General features: G+C 40.8%; 1 long non-coding RNA gene across 1 annotated transcript; it reads right to left on the bottom strand.

Annotated features, from left to right (window-relative positions):
• Nucleotides 1-2888: 2888 nt before the first annotated feature.
• On the bottom strand, nt 2889-7675 carry LOC132388271 (uncharacterized). Its single transcript, XR_009510199.1, has 3 exons — nt 7599-7675; nt 3657-3720; nt 2889-3018 (listed from the first exon to the last, which is right to left on the bottom strand). It is a non-coding gene; the product is annotated as an uncharacterized LOC132388271 (long non-coding RNA).
• Nucleotides 7676-12216: the final 4541 nt, after the last annotated feature.

Here is a 12216-nt window from a genome sequence, read left to right as displayed (position 1 = left end):
TTGTCTTTTCCCCCTTACCCTAGAAGAGGATACTTCAAGTACATTTATCAAAGTATGTACACAGTATACAACCTTGAGATTTTCCTCCTATAAGCAGCCATGAAACAAAAAGCACCATGGAACCCATTAAATAGCAAAAAAGACAAACCAGAAGCACATGGAACATGAACCAAAGAACCCTCTGAAAGCAAATCATCGAAGCACGTTCAGTGCTGAGGGCATTAAAAATTAAACCGCAGATTCCCCTGAGATAAAGTCCCATAGCCATGAGTCACGCCACCAAGGAGATCAAACCCAAGACTCCAGCACTTTTCTCCAGCAGCAGTGACAGGGAGACTGGTCGAACACAGGCAGATGGCATTGAACATCCGTTTGCCTTCTGCTCTCGTCCTTGTCAATTTAAATCTCGCTCCACACTTTAATTGTCAAGAAGTAATAGAGCCGAACATGACTTCATGTTCCGTTATTATAAAACAACGGCTTTATATTAATCCAACAACCTCACTGAATTCCCCAAGTGATAGTACAAATACCAATTTTTCAGTATTTTTCCAGTGGGAAGGTTGTCAACAAACGTAGAGCATGGTATCAGGATTGTACACCTCTTAAGTCTAATGCTGTGTTAATTCAAAATTTAAACACTAACAAGAACAAACACTAAGACCCAGGAACTATTATAAGCACAAGAGATTCTACAGATTTTGGAAATTCAGAGGAACAGACACAAAATGTTAGAGGAACTCAGGTCAGGCTGCATCTATGATGGGGAATGAATAGTCAACATTTTGGGTTGAGACCCTTCATCAGATCTTATTCAGCAGAAATTCCTTAGACAAATAAATCCAAAAATATCACTCTAGTTAAAAAATCAAAACACCTTCTTCAACAATAATACTTAAATTTCACCATTATTATTTGTATCCCATATTTGTTCCATTAATAATAACAAATCTGGCAGACTATCTGTATTATGATATCCACCTGTTTAGTTGATCCTCTAGAAAAAACACTGGGGTGCATTATCAATGTCACAGTAAACCAGCTTCACCCTCAAGTGCCTATAGCAGAGGTCAGGAGCCAAAGATGGACAAGTCAGCTTATGAGAAATATCAAGATATCAAGAGCTCAAAAACTAAAAAGTCTGGAGTATAAAAACTCATGCTTGTTGCTTAGCCCATCACCCATGCTGGGGCATATGCTGCTGAAAGCATCTTGCCAGAGTCCCCTGTCCTGGGCCAGTCTTTTAAGTTTTTACCCAGGTGTGGCCCATCTTTGAAGATGCTTCCTTTCCCAGGAATGAGGTCTTTGGGCTTCTTTTGATGTTTCTGAAGCTCTGGGATTTTATGGGATGTGGTTGCTAGCTGCTTGGCCAATCCTCTCCCTTTCATGGCCAAGCTTGAATCTAGCTATGACAGAATTATAAAAAATGATTACATTAAAAAATGAAATTAGGCAAGCAAAATAATTTTTACAGCTGTAATAAAGGAAGATCCTTAAGTAGTGTATGAATGAAGCAAGGGAAAGAGAATCAGAAAGAAAAGGAAAGTGAGCTTTATTAAAGGTCAAAACTGTAGCTTTAATTTGTAGGTGGAAGACATCTGTCCTCATGAAGAAGGTGATGTATTGGCAGTGAGGAGAAAAATATGAAATACCATAAATGGGAATAAATAATGAGAAACAACATACAAGGAGGCTCAACAACTTTAAAATATGGATGCCATTTCCCAGGCTTTTAAAAAGTAAGGGAGGAAAAAGTGCACATTTGATTATAAGTTTCCATTAGCCTTTGGCTAAGGATGTGAACCGAAAAGAGTGGAAGGCTGCTGACATGTAGTTGTTTCCTGTAGTGGAATCTAGAACCAGAGGGCACAGCCTCAGAATAGAAGGACCACCCTTTAGAACAGAGATGAGCCAGAAGGCGGTGAATTGGTGGAATCCATTGTCACAGACGGCTGTGAGGCCAAGTCACTGAGTACACTTAAAGTAGATGATGATAGGTTCTTGATTAGCAACAGCATCAAAGCTTATGGGGAGAAAGCAGGAGAATGGGGTTGCAAGGGAAATTAAATCAGCCAAGACTGAATGCCAGAGTAGACTCAATGGGCCAAATGGCCTAAATGTACTCTTACAGCTTATGGTACTTGGAGCAGGCAAACAAAGCAAGTGAATGTACTAATTGTGGTGGAACAGAGGGCTTTGAGACACGTATACACTCATTATTGAAAGTAGCAACAGAAAATAATAAAAATAAATCAATATTCAGAGAAGCACAGATTAATTAAGATATATAGATGTTGATTGTGCCAGAACTGTGTAAAACTGTAATCAGTCAATAGCAGAGCTCTCTGTACAGTGTCAGTCACTACACTATGGGAAGGAATGAGAAAGCACCAAAGAGAATAAGGGAAGATTTACAAGAATTCTTGCAAGACTGGAGAAATGTGGTTTGAAAGAGTGATTGTCTGTGCTGGGGTTGCATTCTTTGGAATAAAGGAACCGATGTGGAGATTTGAATGAAATCCATAAAATTATTACAAGACCTACATGGAGTAAACAGGAAGGGCATATTTCTTTCAGCAAAGAAGTCATTAAATAGATGTAACTTCAAGTTCATTGGTAGAAATATTAGATGAAAGTTGATACAAGATTGAACAGGTAGCGGGAGTGTGGAACTCTTAATCTGCAATGTCGATGAAGGCAGAAATCTTCACCAGCACGTAAAGGAGCACTAAATAAGTGCAAGATTAGAGACTCAAGGCTGCAAAATGGGACTGCTATGGTTTATTAAATTGTTCTAGCTATGAACTGTATAAAATGATTCTAAGTTATGTTGTCAATGTTGAAATTGTATTGAGTAACACTATGTCTACAACAAAGTATACACAAAGTTTAAAAAAAACTCCAGCATAAACATGTGTAAATATTCAACCCACCTTGGTGTGTTCGTATGGGATGTCCACCGATGGATGATAACAAACAATTGTCCGTCCATCTGACGTCAATGCAAGTTCAACTTTACTGTCAAGAAATGAAGGTAAAAACATAAGACCAGGACAGTTAAGAATCCCACCCCTCCTGCTTCTTCCACCATTTAATGATGCCTCGACTTCACTGCCCAGTTATTGTCTAGTTCAATAACTGGGCATCATGGCCCTGACAAGTTATGATACAACCTCCACAGCTCCCTTGGGTACAAGACCATCAGCGAAGAAATCCCCTCTTCACTATCGTCTTAAATTCTGCCTTCAGTTCTAGAGTCTTCCTTGCGGGAAACATCCTCTCAACCCATTAGACTTCTCAGAATCTCATGGTTCAATAGGGCAAAAAAGGCCTGATTCTGTGCTGTAACGTTCTATGGTTCTAATAAAATCACCCTTTTCTTCTGAACTGAGGGTTAAAAGTTGGCTTACTGGCAGTCTTCAAATATAGTCAAATCTTTCATTGTTAATCAACCCCTCATTCAAGAAAACAGCCTGGTGAATCCTCTCTGAGGTATGATCAATATTAACAGATTTCCCCTTAAATAAGGAGACTAAAACTGCATTCAGTATGTGATCTCTCTCACATATTCTTTAGTCATGGTGTGACTTTGTAACTTATATTTACTGCAGGAAAGTCTAGCTTTCAGTAAAAGAATCAGAAATGTAATTACTCACCAGTTATAGTCATTGGGAAGAGCAGTATACGTAGATTTCTGGCAAACACAATTCCAGCCTCCACCTAAATAACAGAATGTGGCTCAAGTATTATTCACTTACACCACTGCTTTAAATGTAATCAACTCACTATCAGTGTATTTCAAAAATCTTTATGGAACAAATTAAATTAAAACATTATGTACAGACTTTCTTGTCTTTAGATGTGACACAAAACAGCTGGGCAATAAATGTTAATTTCTCTGTTAATGTATTTTGAAGTTTAAAATTCTACGAAATTATCAAGGTTAATATATATCACCATATATAATACTGAGTTCATTTTCTTGCAGGCATTCACAGTAAATACAAAGAATATCGAATATATAACAATAAATAGGCAATAAATATTGAGAACACAAGCAGAGCTTCCCAGTGACTAAACATTTTAATTCTGATGTGTCGGTTCATGGTTTCCTCTTGTGGCATGCCGAACCGAAGCCACTCTCAGGGTGGAGGAGCAACATCTTATATTCTGTCTGGGTAGCCTCCAAAATGGTGACACAAATATTGATTTCTCCTTCTGGTTAAAAAAAAAATTTGCTCCCCTCTTCTTCTATTCTCCACTCCGAGGTGAAACCTCTTTTCACCTATCACCTTCCTCTGGTATCCTATGGTCCATTCTCCTCTCCTGTCAGATTCCTTCCTTTCGAGCCCTTTACCTTTCCTACCCACCTGGTTTCAGGTATCGCCTTCTAACTATCCTCTTCCCCTCCCCCCACTTTGTTATTCTAGCGTCTTCACATTTCCTTTCCAGTCCCGAAGGAAGGTCGATTTATATTTCCATGGATGCTGTCTGATCTGCTGAGTCCCTCCAGCATTTGTATGTGTTGCATAAGATGAAGAGTCCTTGAAAGTGAGTCTATAGGCTGTGGGGACAATTCAGTGTTGGGGTGAGTGAAGTTATCTCCTCTGGTTCAACAGCCTGATGTTTGAAGGGTAATAACTATTCCTGAACTTGATGAATTCAAGTCCACCAGACTTGAATTTTCATACACTTGCAAATTTAAAATTCGAACTAAATTGCATCCATATTGTACAACAGATCAGAATATAATGAAAACATCCTACACTACATGAATAATGGTGTATCCCGGAGGCCATTAAAATCCTACAATAAGTTGCATGATCCCCAGAGAAACAAACCAGCCGTTTCCCATCCAATTTCAGTATTTTACCCACCAGCTCTGTACAATCGGGTTGTGTCCTCAACTTTCTTCTTTCCTGATCACCTTTCGTGCCCCACAAATCGATGTGGCCCACCAGAGATTTATTCCCAAAACGCTCAATCCCAACACAAATGGCCATTCTTGTTTCCATTGAACGTACTCCCTTATACCTAACACACTGTCGGACAGTACAGGGGTGCAGCTGATAGACATCAGTGTCATTCTCACAAAGTATAAACTTGATATTCAAGCCTTCAGAGTCAAATCACATTCTAAACAATGTCTGGGAAATTCAACAATAAAGAAGTTTGAAAACTGTGCAATGAATTTCTACGTCACATCCTGAGAGTTCAGTCAGCAGGAGTGAAGGTGTTGCAATGAGAACCTGTTTCTGTACCATAAACTTTCAAAACAACCATTGTTTTTGTTATAAACAACTTCAGGGTTGCTCGGTTGGTAGTCATGGCCCTCAGTTAACTGTAATATCAACGCTTTGATAATTTGAAGCCCGAAGGTTGATTGGTAATCTGAAAGCCCTGGGTTTTCGAGTCCACAGAGGAAGTCAATGCCCATTGTCTGTGAATCCCTGTGTTGGACTGTGCATGTGTGTGGGTGGGAGGGAAGAACAAAACTTGTTTTGTTGGTGTGAAGTTTTCACTCTCTCACTATGAGACCAGAAATTAGTCTCCATCTGAACCATAAAGACATGCAGATTGGTAGATTAATTCACCACAGTAAGTTGGCCCCTGGACAGGTGAGTACAGTGGTGGCAGGATATTGATGGGAATGTACGGAGAATAAATAGCATTAGTGCATACAATGTGTGCTTGAGGATCAGCTTACATTCACATGAAAGGCTACACAACTCGTAGAATCACAACTCCTGCAGATTTGCCTCATACACTCCCATTTAGCACTCACGTACTTTTCCCAATCACATTAATGTGCATTCAGCACTTATAGAAACATAGAAAACCTACAGCACAATACAGGCCCTTTGGCCCACAAAGCTGTGCTGAACATGTTCTTACCTTAGAGGGTTACCCATAGCCCTCACCTTTTCTAAGCTCCATATATTCATCCAGGAGTCTTAAAAGACCCTATTGTTTCCACCTTCACTGCCAGCCCATTCCACGCACTCAATACTCTCTGCATAAAAATCTTACCCGACATCTCATCAGTACCTACTTCCTTTCACTGTCTCGTTGGAATGTATCCACACAGAACCCCACGCAAATATCCCGAGCGTTTGCCACATTTCTTCAGTATGTTTCCCTGAGAACATCTGTTTCCGATTTATGCTTTCAAGTTCCTGCCTGATAGCCTATTTCCCCTTACTCCAATTAAACATTTCTCTAACTTGCCTGTTCCTATCCCTCTCCAGTGCTGTTCTTATGATACACTTCCCTCAATGCTGAGATGACCAACCACTTGACTGCTAAGAATCTGAGACTGGACTCCCTCTTTCCTTTACAGGAAAACAGACCAATGACCTTTCAGACAAATCTTTGCAGTTTCAGGGAGTAAAGCGGGAAATGACGACAGCTTTCATCAGTGATCATTATCTATCTGTAGCACAGGTGGAGGCTTGATCACCTAACATCTGTCTGGACAGAAATCCTCAGACTCTAGATTTCAAAACTTCCCCAAAACTGTATCACCTCAATCTATAAAGGGCTTCCGAGATGGCAATACATCTCTTTATTGCAATGTACAATTATTACTTGCCAAACCATTGCTTCCCTTTAATGACCAGTCTTGAAACAATGATTCAAATTTCCATTTCCCATCCCTTTCTGAATGGGAAAGGATGGTGACTGTACTAAGCTGGCCTGATAGATAATACATAGATGTGTGTTTGTGCTTATCGGAGGATAATGCTGATCATGAAGTCTCTGGTCACTGATAGTTAAAAGACTGGAAACAACAAAAGTGGTGATGCGGTTAGTTCTGAAATGGTAAAGAGTTGTAAATCATAACGGATCTGCCTGGAGAAGCCTTTATTAAAACGTGGTGAATAAATGTAGAGGAAAAGTTGTTTCTTGCACCAAGGACAATACCCAACCTGCTGAGCATTTCTGGCAGTTTCAGGTTTTCATGTAGCCATAGGATGGTATAATGTCTAAAAGAAAACTACAGATGCTGGAAATCTGAAATAGAAACAGGTCCTAACAGAGCCAATGAACTGAAATTTGAACTGTTTCTCTGTCCACAGATGCTGTCTGACCTGCTGAGAATTACAACACTATTTTTTAAAATTTCACACGAAAATATTGTATTCCCAATACCAAATGCTGATGTGTACATGAGCGAAGGGGGTGAGGCAAGTGTATATATGTGCCAGGGTGGTGACGTGCGAAGGCTGGTGGAGTGAGGAGAGGTTGAGGTTATGTCAGGCCCAGCACGCTCCAGACAACGATAGTCCAGGGACTGGGATGGGGTTGGGCCGGCGGGATGGAGTACTCATGAATATAACAAGTCGGGATCAAAAGCAAAGCTGGGAAATGTGCTATTTGTGGTTCCCTATTTAGACGTCTTTAATCATGAACCTCAGATTACTGGTGTTTGTCTGAAGCCGGTAAATCAGTCAGTGAAAGGGGCGGACTGAGTTCCCGAGTAAGTGGGGACCCTTAATCAAAGGTTAGGTTCTTTATCAACACCAATGACCCCAGGCCGCCTGTGTCTGTCTCTCCTCTGCTCCCGGTACCGCTGACGTTTTTGCCGCAACAGGTACCTCTGATTGCCACCGCTCCAACCCCGGTAACCAGCCTTCCTCCGACCAGCAGCGCCATTTTACTGCTTACCGGAAACGGAAATGAGTCTTCCCCATCAATCTGTTCCGTCTGGAAACTGCGGCCGGGGTCTGGAGTCCGGACGTGGAGCAGTGTGGCAAATTCGCAATAATTTTATCAATAGTTTAAATGATGGTGCGGGTGGAGTTTGGGCTTGAGAAGACAAGGCTTTCAAGACAGTCGCACTGAACAACTGAGTTAATAACTAAATTACGAATCTCACTCTTTGGTCCTCAGAGTTAACTCAATATATGTCATTGTCGCTGCCACAAAGTTTGCAAATGAACTGCAGTGGAGGAACAATGCCAGCTCAATGCTTCAAACATTTTCATAACTGAAGAAAGCCTGATAAACATATTTGTAATGCCGTAAAGGAGGTGGAAGGTATAGAGGCAGCGGAACAGTTGAAGATAGGAAAAATTAGAGAGGATGGAGTTAAAATGAGAGAGAAGGGACTGGGATCTCAGCCAAAAGACAGGGTAACTTTAAAATCATTCCCGTTAGTTTCAAGGTAGTTATGGGGGGAAATGGGACTGGCCTTGAGATTCTAAACTACAGTGAGACCAATTTTGATGGGATTTGGCAGACATGAATTGGGATTCGCTGTTTTCCTCACATCTGAACCTGAATCACTGAAAAACGGTATGTGGTGAAATTTGTTTCTGTAATGCAGTGCTGACAACAGTACAGTGAAATACATAAGAATACTACAAATTACAATTTTATACATAAGTAGTGCAAATAGGAGACCAAGTATAGTGAGTTATTGTTCATTGTTCACGGATTTTTTGGAAATCTGATGGCTGAGGGGAAAGAAGCTGTTCCTAAAATGTTGATTGTGTGTCTTCAGGATCCTGTACCTCCTCTCTAAAGGTAATAGCGAGAAGAGGGCATTTCCTGGGTGGTGGGGGTCCTTAATGATGGATACTACCTTTCTGAGGCATCATTTTAAGAACATAGAACACAGAAATCTACAGAACAATACAGGCCCTTCGGCCCATGATGTCGTGCTGACCATATAACCTACTCTAGAAGCTGCCTAGAATTTCCCCACCTCATCGCCCTCTATTTTTCTAAGCTCCATATCCCTATCTAAGCGTCTCTTAAAAGTCCCTGTTGTGGCACCTCTACCACTGTTGTTGGCAGTGCATACTACACACCCACTAATGTGTGAAAAACATCCCCCCTGTACCTACTTCCAAGCATCTCAGCACACCATGATGGAAACAGTTGACATTTTGGGTGAGACCCTTCATCAGGGCTGGAAAGAAAGAGGTTAGGGTATGAAGATGTGGGGGGGGGGGGGGAGGAAGAAGAACGAGGATTATAGATGATTCCAATATTCCTCAGTGGTCAAGGAGGTTACATGCTGAACAAATAATTATTTCATTGTTTTTAGGGACAGCACATTGCCTTACAACTCCAACAACCTGGCTTCACTCTGGACCTCTAGTCCTGCCTGTGTGGAGTTTGCCTGTTCTTTTTCTGGTCTTAGGAGTTTCCTTTGGGTATGGGGGTTACAGACCTCATGGCCAATATAAATTCCACTAATGGTAAGAGTTTCCCTTTAGCCCTGGTTGTGTTCCAGTACTCAGGAACCAATGCTTCTTGCAATTCTAGTGTAATCTCCCTGGTCTTCAAAAGTAAATTTATTATCAAGGTCTGTATATGTTTCAAAATTCAAAGTTTCAAAGTGCATTTATTATCAAAGAATGTATAAATTATACAGCCTTGAGATTTGTCTGCTTACAGGCTGTCATAAAGCGAGGGATCAGAAAGAACCCAATGAACTAAATAAGACCAAATCCCCAGAGCCCACAGAGAAAGAGAGAAAGTAAAACACAAAATAAATTATATAAACAATGGAAGCAAGTAACAATAGCATTCCAAACCAAATGGAGTCCTTAGATCCAATTCCCCGGAATAGGCCCAAAGGTTCGGTATTCAGTTAGTCATATTAGGAGGGCAAATCACCACAAAGTCCGTAGACACGAAGCACAGCAACTGGGGGCAGTCTCACAGCCTTAGCACTGCAGAGCGAGAAGCCCCCAGACTTATACTAGCTTGAAATTCATTTTCTACCAGGCATTCACGGGAAAATAAAGAAATAATTTACAATAAAATGATCTTTTATTCTGTCTTCTCACAGCATAAAGGAAGGCATCCTATTGGCCTGTCCTTTTAAAGGTATGTGCCCCCGCCCAGCTGTTCCTAGAGAAAAAACTACTTGCTGAAGGCAAGATGTTAACACCAGAGCAGGAGGACTAGTGGTTTCAGAGCCACTGTGGCTATGAACCCCGATAATGCTGAGTAGTCCTGCACGTAAAGAAGCCCTTTGGCCGAGCATGATGCCAATTCAAACTAATCCCACCTGCCTGCACAAGGTGTATATCTCTCCATTATGTGAAGGCACCCACTGTTCTCTGTATATCAAATAAAAATCTAAATACTTGATTCATAAACATGCTTGAAACTTTTCCCCTCTCACTTTAAACCTCTTTAACTTATTTTGAGATACAGCACAATAATAGTCTTCTGGCCTACAAGCCTGCACTGCCCAATTACACCCTTGTGAACAATCTCACCTCAGGTATTTTGTAAGTATTATTTTGTTGGTGTGCCATTCCTGTAGATGCTGAATTGTGCAAAGTTAAGCACAAGATACTGTAAACCGGACTGTAGAACCTCCATTGGCAACAATAGTACCCTGTACTCCAGAATTGTATGTTTGATATCATGTCCGCCAACACTGCATCCTACTGGCAGATGTTGGTACTGCACATAGCAAATTGGTGGCTGGTACAACTCAAGCCTCAAATGTGCTGATGTGCATCAGTTGCCGTATGAGAATCATTGCTACCTGTTGTACCCAGACACTGGGTTCTTCACAGAAAACTTCAGCTAATCTCTTCCCATCTAGTTTGCCCCAATCCATTTGTAGTTTTAGAGTCTGCTTTTGTGAAGATAAAAAAAAGCCATTCAATCTTTTTGTTAGCTGCAACTTCTCAGGTTTTTTTTTTACTCGAAGGAAACTAGAACTGCAGAAAATATTTAAGGTATCTGTCCCAAAGGTGTTTAAAATATCTTCACAGCTTTATCATTGGTTACATACTTATTTCAACCGAATTGGATAGAAACACCAATGTACAGGAACAGAAGGGCCTCTGGAAAGTGGTGGATATAGCCCAGTCATCACAGGCACTGCCGCAACATAGCAACATCCATAATCAAGGGTCCACACCATCCAGACCAAGCTCTCTTCTTGCTACTACAGTCGGGCAGGAGGTACAGGAGCCTTAGGTCCCACACCACAAGGCTCAGGAACAGTTATTACCCTACAACCATCAGGCTCCTAAACTGACGTGGATAACTTCACTCACCTCAACACTGAACTGATTGCACAACCTACAGATTCATTTTCATGGACTCTGCAACTCATGTTCTCAGTATTATTTATTTACTTATTTTTGCATGATTTATCTTCTTTTGCAAATTGGTTGTTTATTAGTCTTTGTTATGTATTGCTTTTCATCGATTCTGTAGTATTTATTTATTTTCCTGTAAATGCCTGCAAGAAAATGAAGCTCAGGTAGTGTACACGTACATGGATATTACATTCTCTGGGACTAACTGAGCAAACCATGCACTTGTTTAAACCAAGTGAAAGAATGTGACAACTTTCTGTGACAAACACTTTGCAAAGTTTGACACTCACTGATCAATAAGATAGCACATACTACACTACAGAACATTGCCTGATGGATGTTATATTGGTCTTGTCCAAAAGATGTTTCTTACTGGTGAGTCTTAATCCATTATTTGATCAGTGCTCAAGACAACAAAGCAATGCAAGTTATTGTCCTCCTGGGCAACGGTAAGAGGAAGCTGCCAGCTGACACTGAAAACACTTATCTGCAAGATGTTCCAGCAGGATGCACTCAACACTTCCTCTGGGATTCAGATTCAGTTGGATGGAATGTCTGTGATCCATGGGTCTGCTGGAGGCTGAAGACTGTGTGTGTGTGTGTGTGTGTGTGTGTGTGTGTGTGTGTGTGTAGACCAGGGGTGGGCAAACTTTTTGACTTGTGGGCCACAAAGGGTTCTAAAATTTGACAGGGGGGCTGGACCAGGAGCAGATGGACGGAGTGTTTTGGTATTACACCTCATAAGAGAAAATAAAATATCATGGGATATGTAGAAAACATGTGCTTTAATTTCAATTGAAAATGAACAAATGCATTACAACAAAAATTCTGTCTTTGAAGTCCCATGGTATTTAGCTATTTATTGAAATGACTTTTAAAACACTGAAAATTAAATGAATAAAATACAACTTTTTTAAATAGTAACAGTTATTATTTTAAAGCACTGAAAATTCTGTTATCCTTCAAGATATTATCATCATCACTCTCCTCCTGACTGTCTTTATTTCAAAAATGGTAGGAGATGCAGGTCTACTTGTCCTGCTCCTTCTTATTCAATTGTCCCCTGTGCCAAAACGCAACAACGACCAGCACAAAGACAGAACAGTGACAGCGCGCCAATATGCGGAGCGCGTTA

Source organism: Hypanus sabinus, unplaced genomic scaffold (genome assembly GCF_030144855.1).
Source record: "Hypanus sabinus isolate sHypSab1 unplaced genomic scaffold, sHypSab1.hap1 scaffold_2890, whole genome shotgun sequence".
Classification (NCBI taxonomy): domain Eukaryota; kingdom Metazoa; phylum Chordata; class Chondrichthyes; order Myliobatiformes; family Dasyatidae; genus Hypanus; species Hypanus sabinus.
Note: the sequence above shows the minus strand (reverse complement) of the source record. Positions and strands in the feature narration are given on the sequence as shown.